At 34.5% G+C, this 18,431-nt stretch overlaps 1 long non-coding RNA gene and 1 pseudogene across 1 annotated transcript in view; both read right to left on the minus strand.

The window, feature by feature from the left end:
- Positions 1 to 2,348: 2,348 nt before the first annotated feature.
- LOC132238989 (U1 spliceosomal RNA) lies at positions 2,349 to 2,533 on the minus strand (annotated as a pseudogene).
- Positions 2,534 to 15,098: 12,565 nt separating this feature from the next.
- The window catches only part of LOC132238655 (uncharacterized), a 189,660-nt gene continuing 186,327 nt past the window's right edge, over positions 15,099 to 18,431 (minus strand). Inside the window, exon 3 of the long non-coding RNA XR_009453846.1 lies at positions 15,099 to 15,247. This is a non-coding gene — a long non-coding RNA (uncharacterized LOC132238655). The remainder of the gene's footprint in view (positions 15,248 to 18,431) is intronic.

The following is an 18,431-nucleotide window of genomic DNA, read 5'->3' on the forward strand; positions in this document are numbered from 1 at the left end:
TGCATTCGCAACAAGGTGTGCGTAGGTGGTCTGCGACTTGACGCTGTGTGCGTGGCACAGAGGTGGGGCCGGCAGCTGCTCTGTGCAGTGAGGCCTGGGTGTCCCATGGTTGCACACGCTGCGGAGGCGGGACTCCCAGCTCCTGCCTACCTCTTTGGGGCCATCCATTGAGGAGCCCCGGGGTCCTGGGTCTTACGTGATTTTGCGCTTTGAGTCACTAGTATTTATATAATATCAATAAGGTAGACATTTTTTAAAAAATTATATTGGCAGGATGGAGGGATGGAGAGCTACAAGTGAATTAAGTCATCTAAGATAATAGATTAATTATTTCTAATTTCTATCTGTAGTGTCTAATATTGGTAAACCGAGGTATAGCAGTAAAACATTACTTACAAATAAGTGACTAAAAACTTGGAATAGTTAAAAGTAATTAAAAATTAAAGCAGTTAAAAATTAAAGAAGTTATCACCAAGTAGATCCTAGGCCAATTCATAACAGGGAATTGAAGGCTGCCTAAGCACTCCACTCCACTCCTGTGTTCTAGAATCCAGTGGAGAGGCAAAGTGGTACAATGGGTATTGGATTCAGAGTCAAACAAACATGGGTTTGAATTCTGACTCTACAACTAATTCAAATGTCTGTGGGAAAGACAGTTACTATTTTTGAGACCATATTCCTTCATATACAATTAGGCAATAATGATTCCTATCATGTGGAGTTACTGTGAGGACTACCAATAATCTATGTGAAGCATATGGATTTTAAAAAGTTTAACTAATAGTAAGTAGTTGCTATAATTAATTATGATCTCTTGCCACTAAATACAACAGCTAACTATATCAAAGTTTTTACTTTCTAAAGCTGCTTATTTTGAAATCTGAAGCACATAACCAGCAGGTGAATGTTATCACCTGTACCTTACAGCAGAGCACAAAGGACAAGTATACTAGTACTTGCCCAAATCATCCTATAGATAAGAACTTAAAACAAACTGCAAATGCTTATTTTCTTAGTTTCTTTCAAAAATAGTTCTGTCTCCTTCAAACAATAAACAGAAAAGCAGAGAAGGGAAGGGTTTATAGCCTTTTTTGAGATTTAGCAGAATATCTTCATCAACAAAGTTCTTTCACAACAGTTAACAATATGGTAATTAATGGTGGGGAAGATAGAAGAAAAGTTCCAAACAGATATAGCTATTACCCTAGGCGGTCCAAGGCCCAAGGTTTCCTAATACTCAAAAGGTAAAGAGAATTTAATTATTTTTACTTAAAGTAGACCAGATAATGGAATTAACAGAAGTATAATAGTAGTTAGATTAAATTGTGATGATGCACTTTTCTTACCTAACTTTTGTTATCCATTTGTACCGAAGCCCTCATAATTTGGTAAGGCAAACTGGAAAATATATCTTTCCTTTAACAGGACAGAGAATAATTACATATAACTTTCAGGATGTGGGCTAATAATGTAACTTTGCAAGCTGGTGCTGTCTGGAATTATTATGATTCATGGAGTCAAAAAAGGAACCCTCATTCATGTGACGTCTGCTCCTTAGATCTCAAACGCAGTGCCTAGGACACTGTTCACCACCTGTGAGCCACCTCTGGTGCGTGGACTTGCAAATCCAGGTCTGAAAAATGAACTAGGATTCCAATTAACTGTAAAGTTTTTGAAGGCAGGGAGCTGGTCAGCCTTGCTCACAGCGCTATCACTAGTTCCCGCCACAATGTCCGGAAAACAGGTATGCTCAGTCAATACTTGTGGAATGGATAAATAAATAAATGAAAGAGTAAATAATAATTCCCCAGTGATTATTTGAGTTTTCACTTAGCAAAGACAAAATAACTAGGTAAAAAATTAAATAATAAGTATATTTTATTTATAGCTCATGATATTTTCCCTTAATTAAAAACACACACAAATAGTACAGATTAAATAAAGTACTTCCTCTTTGGAATAAAAATTCTGCTATTTATACACATGCCAAGTCAATGTTATGGTTTAACTAGTTCTGTTTCATAACAAGGTACTCTCATCCATTCTTTATTAGTAAAAATAATGAGAACAATAACTGTAACAATGTTTTTTCCTAACCTAAACTACTACAGCCACTATAATATAAGCCCAACATACATTGTCTCATTCACTCTTCACAACAAACTTATGATGCAGATATTATCACCACATTTGACAGATGAAGAAAATGAAGTTAAAGAAGTAATTTGCCCAAGGTCACAAAGATGATAAAATCAATCTAAATCTAAAATAACTGGTTTAACCACAGAGCTAGTTAACACACACACAGAGACTCACACAACATCTAGCCTGCTCTCCAACTCCAAGCATGAGAGAAAATATTCATTTCTTTTTCTTTCTTTTTTTTGCAGTCTCCCACTACCACAAATTATGCAGTCGAGTTTCCCACATTTGGGGAAATCGCAGGGGTCAGCACATCCGGAGTGCAATGGATAAGCCTCACCCTGGGAAAACCACCTTCGTGATCATGGTATCTCCCCTGCCAGGTAAGTATTTTCATGTTATTTTAAAAACATTTATTGAACACCTATTATGCTCCAGGAACTATGCCAGCTAGCTTTCTTAAAAATCACTTGTAATTCTGAAATACAATTAAAAATGGGACAGACCAACATTGTTCTCTGGGAGCTAACTATTGAGAACTATACTGTGAAATCTGCCCACTCTGTTCATATCCATATGCCATCTTTGTAGTTTTATTTGTTCTACCAAGCTACACACATCTTAGAGGCAGGATGTTACCAGATTCATTTTTTTCTTTTGTATCCCCTAAAAATACTTAGTACAGTGCTTTGCTCATAAAAAGTTCTTAATAAACACTGTTCAAAAACAACACTGTGTAAATGGAATTAAATTTCTTTGGCTCAGAGGAAATGTAAATGAAGATTTTTATCTTCAAAACTGTGCAATTCCTTTATACTTAAAAAAAAAAAAAGCCAAAAAGACAGTTTTATTATTTTAAATATTTTATTTTATTGTTATGTTTAAAAAAAATTTTAAGTTTTCATGGAAACAAATATAAAATCTATTCCGGGAAATTGCATGTTCTATATAAATAGCTTTTGTTTGCTTCTCACATATTATAAACTTACGTAATGCTCTTTTGATAATATGGCCTTTCCTTAAAATGCATGTTAGTGCATATATTTTCACAAGGACATAAAGTTTCCATTTTAAAATGATAAATAATAATTTTTCTATTATCTCTCAGAGTCATTATTATGATTACAGAAATATATAAACATCTGACTCTTCAAGAATTATATGTAATAAAAGAAAACACATCCTCACAGGAATTATTTTATTTCCTCTTCTGACACTGCATTTTGCTTCTGAGTCTGGATAAAAATAAAATAAATTTGAAAGGACAGATTTTAATCTCAGATGTTACTCAGCATGTCTTTTTTTGGTGGAAAAACGATATGTGGCAATTCATGCTATGCATGTGTGATCATAATCTGGCCCTAAGTTTACATGACTGATGGGTTTCTATTTGAACAGACATAAATGTGAATAGCAACTGTAATAATGCTTACCAGAGAGAGTTGATGCAACCTCAATCACTTTCCCTTTTTACCTTCAGCATTAAATTGTTTCCACTGTAGAAAAATGTTTTTAAAATTACGCAAAAAATCTTATGCATTGCTTCGATACAACACACAAAAAAACACATACCATGATTCCAGCAGACAGAACAAACATTGATGTTAACTATTCATAGAAAAGCTCATTGCATAACAAGTTTCTGAAATTGCATGTTTGCCTAGGGGAAAAATCATTCATTTTTGAGTTACATGTAAAGCTGAAGGAGAGACTAGTTCATTACATAGTGCTATTATGCTCTTTACTGACCATATGCACACGTACTACTTGTTTCACTGAGCCGGAGTATGCTCACTGAATATTCTGTTTCGCTCTAAAATTAGAAACTTGCTTAGATTCATTCTTCTCTGATAGGAAAAAAAATGCTACAGTAGTATCTGCTGTCACCAGTCAGTTAGTTGTCTGGCTCTTAAGTGCTCGGAGAAGAGAAGAAGACATCATCCAGAACCCTGACTGTGTGGCTTGACTATTAGTAAATTTCATTTAGCTCTTCCCCCTCTGAATCACCATCAGACCATCAATTTTTCCTCATATTGGATAATACTAAAACTGGAATCTCTGGGAAACAAACTTATCTTGCAGAATTGATTTAATTAATCTATACTCCTGTTACCTAGCAGTAAGATCTTGGGTAAGCTGTTCCATATGGTAATATCTGACCTTCCAAATTATAGAATAATTATGGTAAATAAAGGTAGCAAGCAGCATTTATGAGTGGCAAGAAATTTCTAGGCCCTGTGGCACATGTTTCACACATATTTTCACATTTAATATTCAAAAGCAACCAACCTAATAAGGTACATGTGATCATTTCCATTTTACATAAAAGGACACTAGAAATCAGAGATTTGAAGTAACATTATAATAAATGGCAGAGCCAGAATCCAACCTAGGTCTAAGTGACTAAATTGGTCGTGGAGTGACATAGTATACTTGAATGTGAAATAATAAAGTGAATAGGTAACTATGAAAGTAAAACAAACCCACCCAGGAATTAATTCTGGTAATGGTAGAGTAACTTCAATCAGACCTATTATCCACTGACAGCAAATATAAACTGTGGAAAATACTAACACAAACAGAAAAACGACTATTTAAAGACACAATGGAGAGTGACCAAAAGCAACAGAAAGAAAGAAAGAGGATTTCACTCATTCAGAGAAGAGAACATGGCTGGACTGGATCTCCATTTATATTGCTTATCCCTTTAGGTAAAAAGCAGTGGGGACTGCTAGAACTAAAAAGCAGGAAGGCCACACTTACTGGCTTGAGGTATCAGAGGTTACTGTTCAGGGTTGAAAGAATGGCTGATAATTGAGGGTGGGGAGAGGTGGATTTCAGAAAGTAAGAAAACTGAGGCAGAGTAAAAATATTACATACTCCCACTTGGGCTGACTCCTGAACTGTATGCATGGGGAAGACTCCAAAGAACCCACAGGAAGTAAAAGGTTGAAGGCTGGAACAGGGATTTCTGCTGCTGCCCACTGAATGAGAAAAGGAGTTTGAATCTCATCAAATTAAAGCAGCGTGGTGAACAACTCAAACTTTTTACATAAATCCCTGAAGGGCCACATTTTAGGAGCCAAGATTATATCCCAGTCCTAACAGTCACCTTGGGATTAAGGGCAAAACCAAAAGAGGCTTATTCTTACAAAACGTAAAATCAAACCTTCCTTAAAGACAAGCAGCCAATAATTTAATTGTTATACAAACAGTCAATGGTCTTCAGAGAAAGATAATAGAATCCAGAGTCTCTAAAGTATATCATCTATCCAGTAAATTATAAAAAAATTAGAGGTGTAAACAAATAGGAAAATGTGACCCAGCATTCATAGAAAAAAGCAGGCAATAGAACAGACTTTGAGATGACTTGGACAAGTACTTTAAGGACAAGAACATAAAGTAAAATAACATCATAATGAGTGCACGCAGAGACTCTTAGCAGAAAATGGAAACAATAAAAAAGAATTCAATTGGTATACTTAAAATAGTTAAAATAATAAGTTATGTTATGTATAGATCTAACCACAATAAATACTTTTTTAATAAAAGAATTGAACTGAAATCACAGAATTAAAAAGTACAATATAAAAATAAAAATTTCACAGGATGGGGTTAACAGTGTATTGGAGATGATAGGGAAACCAACCAAAGAACTTGAAGACAGATCAATATAAATTTCTGAAGAACAGATAGAAAATATTACAAAAAAATTTCAGTCTCAGTGACCCACATACCCATGGAACAATATTGAGCAGTCTATCATACACATATTTTATGTCCCAGAAGGAGAAGAGAGAGGAAATGAGGCAAGAAAAAATCTTTGAAAAAGTAATGGGATAAATACCCAATTTTGGTGAAAAACATCAACTTATAGATTCAAGCTCAGCACAACTCTAGAAGAAAATATAAAAGGAAACAAATTCTAGACACATCATGTCAAATTTCTGAAGATTGAGGATAAAAAGCAAATCTTAAAGTAGCCACAGATAAAAAGAGCAAGTTTAACTCTGTCATCAGAAAATTGGTTTCATATAACTCTAAGAATTCAACTACTCATTCAATTTTGTTTCACTTTTTAAATAATTATTTTATTTGCAAACACCTAATTTTCCTGTAATCAGAGCTATGAGAGCTGCAAGGTTGTCATATCTATGGTGGTAAAAGTATTAGTGGGCCAAAAAAAGTTAAAAACAATCTACACTAATAAAAGACAAACATGCAAATTGACCATACATTCACTATGCTTTAAGCCACGCCCACCAGCCAATCAGAGCAACTATATGCAAATTAACCCAACCAAGATGGCCGCCGACAGCCACGGAACTGGAGCAAGCAGGAGGCTTGGTTGCCCCAATGGTGGCTCAGTCTGGGCTGAGGGACCCTACCCTCTGAGTGCACGAATTTTGTGCACCGGGCCTCTAGTCTATATATAAAAGCCTAAGCGACTGAACAACTGGTTGACCAGTAGCTATGACGCGCACTGACCACCAGGAGGCAGATGCTCAATGCAGGAGCTGCCCCCTGGGGGTCAGTGTGCTCCCACAGTGGGATTGCCACTCAACCGACAGATCTGTCCTGGTGGCCCACCAGCCAGGCGGCAGTCACTCAATCCCTCAGTAGTCCTGCAGGTCCAATCTCTGGAGAATGGGCCAGGCACTGACAGACTGGCGCTGCCGGCATGATCTTAACAGTGCTGCCAGCTTCCTGGAAGTTGGCCTCAGGCACCGCGGTCGCTTTCCCTCCCTAGATGCTCCACAAGGAAGAAATGATATAAAAGCAGCCACGAGGTGACTCCTGACAACCTGCGCGAATGTCAGCGGGATGGATCCGGATACCAGGCAGGTAAGGGTGTCCTACTGCCCGCCTAGAGGGCCGATCGTGTCCTGTCTACTCCCTACCCCCTCAGGACGGGTGCCAGATGCAGGGCTCATGGCTGGTGAGCACTGATGTGGTGGTGTGAGCCTCTCCCCATCAGGACTGACTGGCCTCATCAGAACTGACTGGGTGTGAGCCCACGGCAGGTGCAGTGGGGCCAGGTGAGCAGGAGTGGCAGGCAGGAGCAGTGGCATTGGCCTGCCAGTTTCAGCCTAGTCCCTGCAGGCCTCCCGGAGGGACCCCAGCCGTGCACGAATTTGTGCACCGAGCCTCTAGTTAAATTGCTATTGTTCTGTATATACTAGCTAATTAGGTGGGAGAAAGACGTGGAAGGTATGGAAAACCTAAGAAAAAAAATTTAAAAAGGTAGCTAGTTATATGATTAGTATATGGAAATCAATGTTTCTACTATATCTAAGCCATGCTCAATTAGAAAAGAAAAACTAGAAACAAGTCCATTTAATATAAACACACACACACACACACACACACACACAAATAAATAACTCAGAATAAATAAATCTAGATATCTGCAAGACATGTAATTTGCTTTCAGGACAGATATAATCAATATTCTAAGACTTCTTATTCTGCTTAGATTAACCTATCATTCTAATAAGATTTCAATTATAATACCAATAGGATTTTTTATTTTGAGAACTTAAAAAAAGTTGATCTGATAAAAAGCATGTAATTATCTAGGAATATTAAAAAAAAAAAAAAAGAGGAGCAAGAGGGAACCAGTCCTTGCAGATATTAAAAACATTATAAAGATATAGTAAATAAAGAGTTTAGTTCTACAAAAGGAATAGACAAAAGTTTGTATAATGGAGAATCCTGAGATACACTCGCATATCCGTAACTTTTAAAATATAGAATAAAGGTGACATTTTAAGAAAAGATGATTCAATAAAAGTTGTTAGGACACTAACAAGATTCCAGTTATTTAAAGATTTAAACATCAGAACTTTATTTAAAAACAGGGGCTTAATAGGCATAGAGGATTTTTAAGGGAGTGAAACTACTGTGTCTAATACTGTTATAGCGGATACACGTCATTTGACATTTGTCCAAACCCACACCGATAGTGAACCCTAATGTAAACTGTAGACTGTAGATGATGATGTGTCAATGTAAGTTCATCAGATGTAACACATGCACCACTGCGGTGGGAATATTGATAATGGGGAAGGCTATACATGTTTGGGGCCAGAGGGTCTATAGGAAATCTCTGTACCTTCCTTTTAATTTAGCTCTGAACCTAAAACTTCTGGAATAAAATAAAGTCCCTTATCAAAAATTCAGCCATAATGGTGGGAAAGATAAAATGATGTTATAGATTTTATCATTTTGGACATAAACTCCAGAAGCCATAACAGAAACAAGTAATAATTTGACTAACCCAAAATTTAAAATTTCAGTATGAGAAAGAGAAACTACCATTAAATCAACCTGAAGGGCAAATTAAACTACAGAAAAATGTTTGAAACACATTAAAAAAGGCACATTTTATTAGTATACAAAGAGCTCTTACAAATCAATATTAAAGAGACAAACAGCATAAAGGCTACTAGCAAAAACAATGGATCTGTTGTATTTGTGTAATAAAAAGCATATAACAGTATATGCATATGTGTAGGTGTGTATATACATGTGTGTGTCACTTGTATTTGGATAGACCTCTGAAATGATACATTAAAAGGTAATTGAAGTTACTTGTGGGAAGTAGAAACAGAATGGCTACAAATTTTACTTTTATACTTTTCCATATTGTTTCTTATTTTAAAAACCATGAGTATTGCTTTTATAACCCAAAAGCAAAACCTAACAAAAACACTTTACTTCTGAAGAACTCAACCAGTAATATGCTGATGGTTTGACCCAATATATATTCATTTCTCTGGTGCCTCTTTATTCATAGACAGTAATATATATTGAATTCTATTATGGAGTTAAAACATTTCAAAATAGGGAATGACTTGCTAAAATCCAGTAAAACTAAAAGTAGTAAAACTCTAGAGTAGGGGAAGTGAGGTTAAAAAAAGGTAGCTCAGCCCTAACCGGTTTGGCTCAATGGATAGAGCGTCGGCCTGCGGATTCAAAGGTCCCAGGTTCGATTCCGGTCAAGGGCATGTACCTTGGTTGCAGGCACATACCCAGTAGGGAGTGTACAGGAGGCAGCTGATCGATGTTTCTCTCTCATCAATGTTTCTAACTCTCTATCCCTCTCCCTTCCGCTCTGTAAAAAATCAATAAAATATATTTTAAAATATATTAAAAAAAGGTAGCTCAATTTTACTTTTACACTTTTATTATCTTTATATTGCTTTAGAAATATATAGGAGAAAAAAGAAAATAACTATTGATGTTTTCATTTTGCTCTTTAAAGCCAGAACTAGATGGTCTTCTCTAGAAATTCCTTTCCCTTCATTCCCTCTGGGGCTCCGGAATCAATCAAGTCCTATACTCTAAGACCCATTATACTTACTTAGCCTTTCTCTTATGAGTACTATTTCTCTATCCTCAGCAGTTTTTCTTCCAGGAAACTGGACTCTCTCTCTCTCCAAAATTCTGGCTATTAATAAGCAATAATAGCAGCATCAAAAGCAACTTCATCAGCTGCATGCTCAGTAAAGGACATGCAGGCAAGGACCAATGACAGAAATTAATTAATGTTAGCACCTGAGTCTTACCCAAGAATAATTTCAAATACAATATAATGCATATTTATATTTGTTTTCAAGAAGCTTCTCTTCAAAAATCCTGGATCAAGATGACAGCTTTTCTAGTACAATTTCTTTCTGTACATTTAAGTATATTGAATTCCTATTTCATACATTTACGTTAGCTCCTAAATGGTAACAGAAATAGCCAACACATGTATATGTATAAATGAAATACAATTATGTTATTTAATTGCCCCCATGATACTATACAGTGTATTCTATTTTCCTTCATGTCCTAAATTTTATCTTCCAGTAAGTTTTCAAAATGTATACATGAATAAATAAATGCTAACAAAAGACTGTCAATTATTCACAAACACAGCCTATTCGAGTTGAAAAAGAACCTTAGAGGTTTTCCAATTCATAAGCATTCCATAAGCTAGCGTGTCCTGATCACCATCATATCTACCACTGTTATACTCTTAGCAAATGGTTATTCAACTTCACTGGGAATACTCTATTGATGTTAAATTCCTCACCTAAGAAATCAGTCCACTCCAGTTTCAGACATAGTCTGGGACTTGGAATATAAACATTTGAGGCAAAGGTACAATTTCCTAATATTTTCCCCAAGTATTTTTACCAGGAACACAGGGTATTTACTTCATCATTATTGATGCTCTTAATAATAAAATCTTTATTGTTTAATTTGCATATTTATCTCCTCAAATCCCTGTTTTTCAGTTCAAAGTTTTCCTAATTAGATCAGCACATCTCTAAGTATATATTATATTTTATTTTCAATTTCTGTAAGACACAATCTTATCCAAAAGTCCACTACTACTGTATCATCACTTCTCGAGAATGTGATTCTGAGAACTAAAAAATGCTCAAAGCCACACAGCTAGTAATCGGAACAAAAGAGAGTAACCAGTAGAGGCAGGGCCTAAATAACTATTTTTAAAAAACTTCTCTATGCTAAAGCATAGTCAGGGTGGAGAACCACTCCTCTAGTAATTTGATCCATAGTCTACAAAACCAAACCCCAATCTCAAAATGCATAGTCAACTGTTCATTAACCAGATACTTTGTTTTTTCCTCAAGGTTTCAACATTCACTTGGAAATGAGATAAAAATATAAACTTTAAATCCTTCAATTTACTGAAAAGTTCTGGGAAATAAAGATTATATTGCCACTTTCCCACATTGCAAACTTTCTAATTCCCATCTCTGATTACCTTTCATATAAAATTTTAGAAAAATATTTAACATGAAGGTGCATAACAGAGTTAGCTTCAGAATTGCTTTACCTTCTAATAACACTCTTTTGGATGCTATCTACAAGCAGAAGGACTAATTGCAATTTCCTTCATTCACTTCATAAACATTTACTGAGTGACTATTATATGTAAAGAATAATTTGAAGCAAGTTTTACCTGCAAGAAAAGTACTTTTGGATATTTCATGTGTTTCATGCAAGAATGGCAAAACACGAGGACCCACAATAGGATTTTATAATGCTTTACTTCCTTTTCAGAAGCTCAAAGAGAAGAAAATACATATAAAATCTTTTTATTGAAACTTACACAGTGTAAGTTTTATTACATGGAAAATCTGTGACTGTTGTCTAAATATGTGGGAGATGACAATAAAAAAGATGTGATAAAAATGTACTGATGATCTATATACCACATTCCAAGTTATATATTAGAAAGAATTCACAAGAATGAGCTTTTCTATAATAAACAGTAGAATTAATGCTTATGTTCTTTTTGAAAGGTCACCAATTTTTTTCTTAATCTTAATCTAAAGTAAATATCTTACTCAGGAAAATAAAAAGTAGTCCTGTTTTGAATCAAGTACAACAAAGGAAAACTGGCTCAGTTAATTTACTTACAAAGAATAATTCTAAGTAAAATTATAAACACAAATGTCATACCATCTCTAATGTCTTTAGGGCATCACATTTGTTTATATATGTAATATGGACATATGCCTGAGACCATAAAATTATAACCCTATTATTTGAACTCTGATATCAAGTAAACAAACAAGATAACTATTGTTCTCTAATTTAAAAAAATAGAGCTATTCAGTTAATGGGAAAAAGTTTTATCAAGAAACTATGTTCAAGAAATGGTACTGCCAAATCATTCTAAGCAAACAGCAAAAACCTATTCATAGATCATGTCTTGTCACAAGTGAAACAACCATTGTTCTAGAAGAAGATAATTTTCTGTTTTTAAAATAAATGTTTCTTTCTTAACTTTATTCTCAGTTAAAAAATATATATCTAAACCTATCTATATAGATATAAAAAAGACAGTGTGTTAAATCAGTTGAATTATACCCCTGACCCCCAAAGATACATTTAAATCCTAACCCTTGGCACCTAAGAATGTGACCTTATTTGTAAAAAGCATTCTTGCAGATGTAATCAAGTTAAAATGAGGTCATGCTGAATTAGGGTGGACCCTAATCCAATATGATCCTGTCCTTATAAGAAGAGAAGAGACGAAGACACAGGAGAAAAACCATGTGATGAGCGAGGCAGAGATAGAAGGGATGAATGTATTAAGCCAAGGAATATCAAGGATGGACGGCCACACCAGAGGCTAAGAGAAAGGCATGGAACAGGTTCCCCTCTAGAGTCTATAAAAGAAGATGGTCCAGAGGACAACTTGATTTTGGACTTCTGGATTTAAGAACTGTGGGAGAATGAATTTTTTTAATTTAAGCCACCCAATTTGCAATAATTTATTACAGCAGACATAGGAAACTAATCCAGAGAACCAAATTGCCTATTTAATTGTATCTTTCTAGTGGAAAGATCAAATCAGTTGCTCATATTAAATACACATTTGATCAATGTATACATAAAAGATATTTAATCCCAAGAAGAAAATTCTTCAACTCTTTTGCTTTGCATGTGGAATATTTCTCTAAACATATACTGGTTGATAAAAAGTTAAAATTTTAGAACAGGAAGTGAATCACTCAAGTAAAATTCCTTGCAAAATTTGTAATGTATAAAGTTTTCATGAAGCTCAAAAGTTAACAACCACTTTTTTAAAAAAAACTATGTTTTTTAACCATGATTTCAGCATAGATTGCATTTTCACATGTTTCATATAAAATTTAAACTGCTTTTTGGGAAATTTCAATAAGAACAAAATTTAGTAGCAGTACAACAAACACAATAATGCAAAAAAAATTTGACATGAGTATAATGGACAAATCCATTACTGATTTTCTAAGAGTTGAGCTTGCTATGAGGAAACCTTCTTCAATCATTTGCAAAAAGTAGGATAAGTACATCACCTATTTATTAAATTATGTGCTAGGTGAGTGCTAAATATCTAAGCTTTGTACTAATATTATCATCTATCCCATTTAATCCTTACAATTATATTATTAGTATCTAAATAGAAAAAATATAAAAATATACATTGATCAAAGAGAATCAATGATTTGCCCAAGATCACACAACTGGTAGGTCTGGCACAGGATTAATCAGTTAGTCTTCACTGTTCTTTGAATTTGTCATACCTATAAATCATATGTGCTGTGTTACAACTGCCTTTCGAATTACTAAAAATTTCTACAATGATAATTTACAAATAAACCTTACAATAGGGGAAATAAATGAAATAGCGCTTGTGATTAGAACTATAAATATCTATCACATATTAATGATATGAGCAAAAATAGAATGCAATTCATAGAGAACAAAGGGCTAGTTCTTAATGTGGAAGAAATATAAATTAGAGCTATTTGACACAGATATGTTGCTGTGATTAAAGAATAACGTAAGATCAAAATAAGGTCTGATATAGGATTGAGTTAAAAAAGGAAACATTAGAGAAAGAAATTTGACAATAGGCTGCTTATGGAGTAGCATTGTTTATGGGAACTATTTTCACTAATTTAGCAATGGTCAATTTAACGTATCTTTTTAAAGTAGTTACGTGAATTGTAGTAGACTTAGAAAACATTTAAACCATGATTAAAGTATAATTCTGAGAGAAGTTTTAGAAACAGTTACTTGTGTGCAAGGGTTATAAGAACTTCCTGCTTCTTATAGGTTAAACAACTCAACTCAACTAAGAAAGCAGTAGAATCTATTTTTTCTTTTTTAAGATCTATCCTTACAAACAGAAGGCATACATTATCAGCAGTTCAGAAAGGTTAGGTGTGTTTTTGCCAGAAGGCAGCCAGTGGATAATCACTTATGGTTCTATAAAGCCCAGTGACTACATAATACTGCTATTCTTATAACTATGAGGCAAGGGCAACACAGCTGCTCTTTCTTTTCTTTGGTGATCAGGATTTGCTGTCCAAAAAGTTGCAGAATAATCTGAATGTAATTAGATGAAGTTTTCCCCAACAGAAAAGCAAGAATTAATTTTGACTCTAGTTACTCAGAAGCTCTACAGTGGGCTTTCTAAACATTAATGGTCTCCTTTACTTAGAAAGTGTTTCTCTAAGTTCAACTTAAAAAGCAGACTCTTTTGCTGAATGACCTTAGGCCTCTGAGTTGAAGGAACATTAAATTAAAAATTCTGAGCAAATCTTTAGTTTCTCTGCTTGTATAAAAAGCTTTGAAAAATTAAATTTTAGTACATTCGACTCAAATTTTTATGAGTTTATGTTATTTCATTTTATATTCATCTATTTAAGCCTTTTTTTTTTTTTTTATGAAGGTGAAGAAGGGAGATTCCTTACATTTATAATTTTTTTTCTAAAACAGTCAATTTATTTCCAGGCAAACTTTCCATTTAAAGGGTAAGGTAATTAGTTTCAGTTTTGAAGATGACACTGTGGTTCCACAATCCTTGACTGACTGTTTTTCCAGGAAAAGCAAGAGCAGCTATGAAAGTAACTAAAAACTTAATGGGATCTTTTGATGTAGACATCTCACAAAATATAAAGCTGTGAGGAATATAAAGGGATGACTTACCGCAATTTGGAATACTTTAGAATATTTAAACATAACTGAGAAAAATGCAGGAATCAAAACAAAAAATTTAAAAATGGTATGAATAATAAAAATACCCAAACTATTCCAACACCCAAACTATTTAGTATTTGTAGTTATATGTGTGTCCAAGAAAGATAGAAAGAGCCCTGTTGTCAAACATGGGTACTTAATTTCTGTTATTTAAATTTTTACTTTGTATTTAGGAATGTAATGTAACCCTATACCATGGAAGGGCAAAAGCAGCTTAGCTCAATGTAATTTTTGACATGCGATAATGCTCAGGGGGAAAAAAGGAGAGGAGAAATAGCTTATCTATACTTATGTAAATTACAGTATTAAAGAACACTTAATATTTTCATTAAAACAAAATTCTACTTGTTTCTACATACTTAATAATAGAAAACTCAAAGCATCAATATTTCATTGCTTGCCTCCAAAAAACTGTTGACATCCTCTGTGGCCATCTGCCAAGGTGGTCATTCCTTTGTATTTGATGGAATTAGAGAAGTATCACGATTCTATGAATTGGTGAAGGAAAATATTCTGTGCTCTGGGCTTCTGGTGTTTTATTTCCTTGGTCCTGTTAAAAAGGGAATAAGGATGAATTTTCCAATTTTGAACAGAGAGCCAGTTATTTTATATTTCCTAGTTTCATATTTAAGGACATTTTGAGATTTTAGGAGGTCTCATTAAGAATCACAGAATTTTAGTCTTACACACAGGACTTGCTAAATTTATGATTGTAGGCACAAAAGAGCTATATCAATTAGATGATTCAATCCCCATATTTTACACTATAGGAAACTGAAATCCAGAGAGGTTAAACAACCCAACTAATGGTACAACCGATCGGTGGCAGAGCCAGCATGAGAAACCAGTTCTTACTACTCTTAGTTCAAGGTTCTTTCCTCCAGTTGTTTACCTGGGAGGGAAATTGGGAAAAGCATTATCATTTCTAAGTTAATTTCTCAGACCTAAAGCTTAGAGGAAAATCTAGAACAAGAAACAACAAACATGATAGTTTATTATTTAGATTACTAATTCAATGCATGGAACTTATTCAATGGGTATCTAAGAGAGACTATTTTATTACAGTATGATCATCATTTTATCAAAAATGATCATTTACCATTAAATTTCTGAATTTCAGCCAGTCATAATTATTTATTTTTCCTAATCCTTCCTACTGCAACATAGCAAAAAGTGATATTTTTATTATCTGCAGAGCAACAGACTGAAATTTTTTTTTTAAAAAATGGATTTTAGACACAACCTTATATCCCATAACATTTAAGATAAAATCCAAATCTAGAGGAGAACCAAGATGGTAGGGTAAGTAAACACCTATACTCACTACCTCCCACAACCACATCAAAATTACAACTAAAACAATACAAACCACCATCATTCAGAACCTCCTGAAACTGACTTTGGCTGACCAATTCAGGCATGTGTGATCCAAACTTGATCAACCAAGTGTCCGTTTAATACCCTGAAATTTAGACATGTGACTGGGAACCCCATTAATGGCTCTACTCTGGAGAAAGCTGAAATCCCCAGAGATACCCTTGTTCCTTTCCTTCCCACCTGTCAATTCCATGAGATATTCGAGTCACTTTCCAGATGAATGCCACATATGAATAAGTTTACAAAAATCTTGTTGCAAACAAAGGAAATTTAACCAAAATAGGCTTAAAAACACACACACACCTAGTGTTCTTTTTGTTATAATTTCAAAGTACAGAGAAGGATATTTGAAGAGACTAAATAAAGCTTGCCTTTGTTTTTTATTCTCTCAAAGTAATTTCATAAATTGTAGTTAGGGATTGTGTGTCCTCTGGCATTACTTAAAAATTCTTCCAAATTTTAAAAATCAGGGTCGATGGATCCTAGATTGTGTGGATAGAACTATATTTTAGTAGAGGTGAAAAGATTTGCTTTGTAATTTTACTTATTTTATGTATTTAAAAACATTTTATGTAGAATGAGCTTTCTATATTCCTTTTGCTAATGCAAGACAAGGGAACATATGAAATTATTTGTGTCACTGATTTACTCAGATCCACTTATGAGACCCAAACATATTCCCATACATTGTTTTGGGTACTGAGGAGAGAGCAGGGACAAAACAGATAAAGTCTCTGCCCTCATAGAGTAGCAATAAGAGAATTCATGGAATATAATTTGAAAATTTTATAGTACTTTAGTAATGAACTTGGTACATGTATATACAATGAGGAGATAGAACTAGCTTAAAAGTGTGAGCATATGGAGATAAAAATCCTAGAAAAAATTTATGTGCAAATCCTTAACCATTATCTAATCTTTAAGAGGGATATATCAGAATACATAGGAAGCCCTGCCAGAAGTCAAATTATTATAAGAGTAATAATAAAGTGCAACCATCACCACAAAGGCAATACTTATGTTACACTCTTTACCACTAATTTCATATCTATTATTACAATAGAGCCTCTTAATACTTCTTCCAGATAAGCAGGATAGACAATGGAGCCTTAGAGGTTTGACAAACTTGACCACTTTGAGTAGGGGCAGAATCAGCTACAGCCTGGTTTCCAAGTTTTCCAGTTTTACTTCAATCATACCACACGGCATCATCTAACAAAAGACAGTTTCTTTATAGGCAGAGTAAAAATTCCTTTTAATTTACTTCTGTGAACTACAAATAAAGTGAGAAAAAGAAGTAATACTATTGGTGTTACGAAGAAGTGGCTGGTAACAAAGTGAACATCTTTTGTCACTTTGAAAGACATAGCTCAAATCAGTAAGAATTCTGGGATAGTTTGATAGATTTGGCTGTGGAGGAGTTTAAGAATGTGTTATTAAGGCATATTTTCCCAACCAATGGGGTTGGCAAACTTTAGCCAGCAGAACCAACCCAATCTGCCATCTGTTTTGTGTGGCCCTCCAGACAAGAATGGTATTTACATTTCTAAATGCTTTAAAGAGCATAAAAATTTTGACACCTGGAAGTTATATAAAATTAAGTTTCGGTGTCCATAAATAAAGCTGAACCACAGCCACGCTCATTTGTTCATGTATTGCCTCTGACTATTTTCACACCTCAACAGCAGAGTTGAATAGCTCCACAGAGACCTACCAGCCAGAGGAGCCTAAAATACTTACAATTTGAGCTTTTCAGGAAAAAGTTTGTTGTTCCTTGATCTAGAACAGCAATTTCCAACTGGTGCGCCACAAGATTTTTTAAAACATGCAATACCTGACTATTTAGTCAGGGTCACTCACCTCTTTTCTTTCAGATTGTCAAATAAAAAAAATGACAACAGCTACACAATAGCCATCTGGTGTGAATGAATAAAAATTACACTTTTTTTGTCAGATTGGCAACAAATAGAATGTATTTGTTGTTGTGCTACAGAATTCTAGTAATTACTTTATGTGTGCCATGAGTTAAAAAGATTGAAAATCACTGCTCTAGAAGGTCACAATTTTCCAAAGAGTTCATAATGTTAAAGGCAATAACGACATCTGCTTAAACTAATAATTAAATAAATTTAATAACTGGAGAGTTAAATAAATATTTCTTCCCCTTAAAATGGAATGATTTGCAAGCACCTGAGGTCTAAGTGACTACCTTGGGTGCCTGAGAAGCATGCTAACATATCTCAGCACTCAGTCAGCTTATCACTTAAACTAGGGGCCCGGGGCACGAAATTCATGCACGGGTGCCCCTCAGCCTGGATGCACCCTCTGTAATACAGGACACCTTGGGGGATGTCTGA

Source organism: Myotis daubentonii, chromosome 7 (genome assembly GCF_963259705.1).
Source record: "Myotis daubentonii chromosome 7, mMyoDau2.1, whole genome shotgun sequence".
NCBI classification, from domain to species: domain Eukaryota; kingdom Metazoa; phylum Chordata; class Mammalia; order Chiroptera; family Vespertilionidae; genus Myotis; species Myotis daubentonii.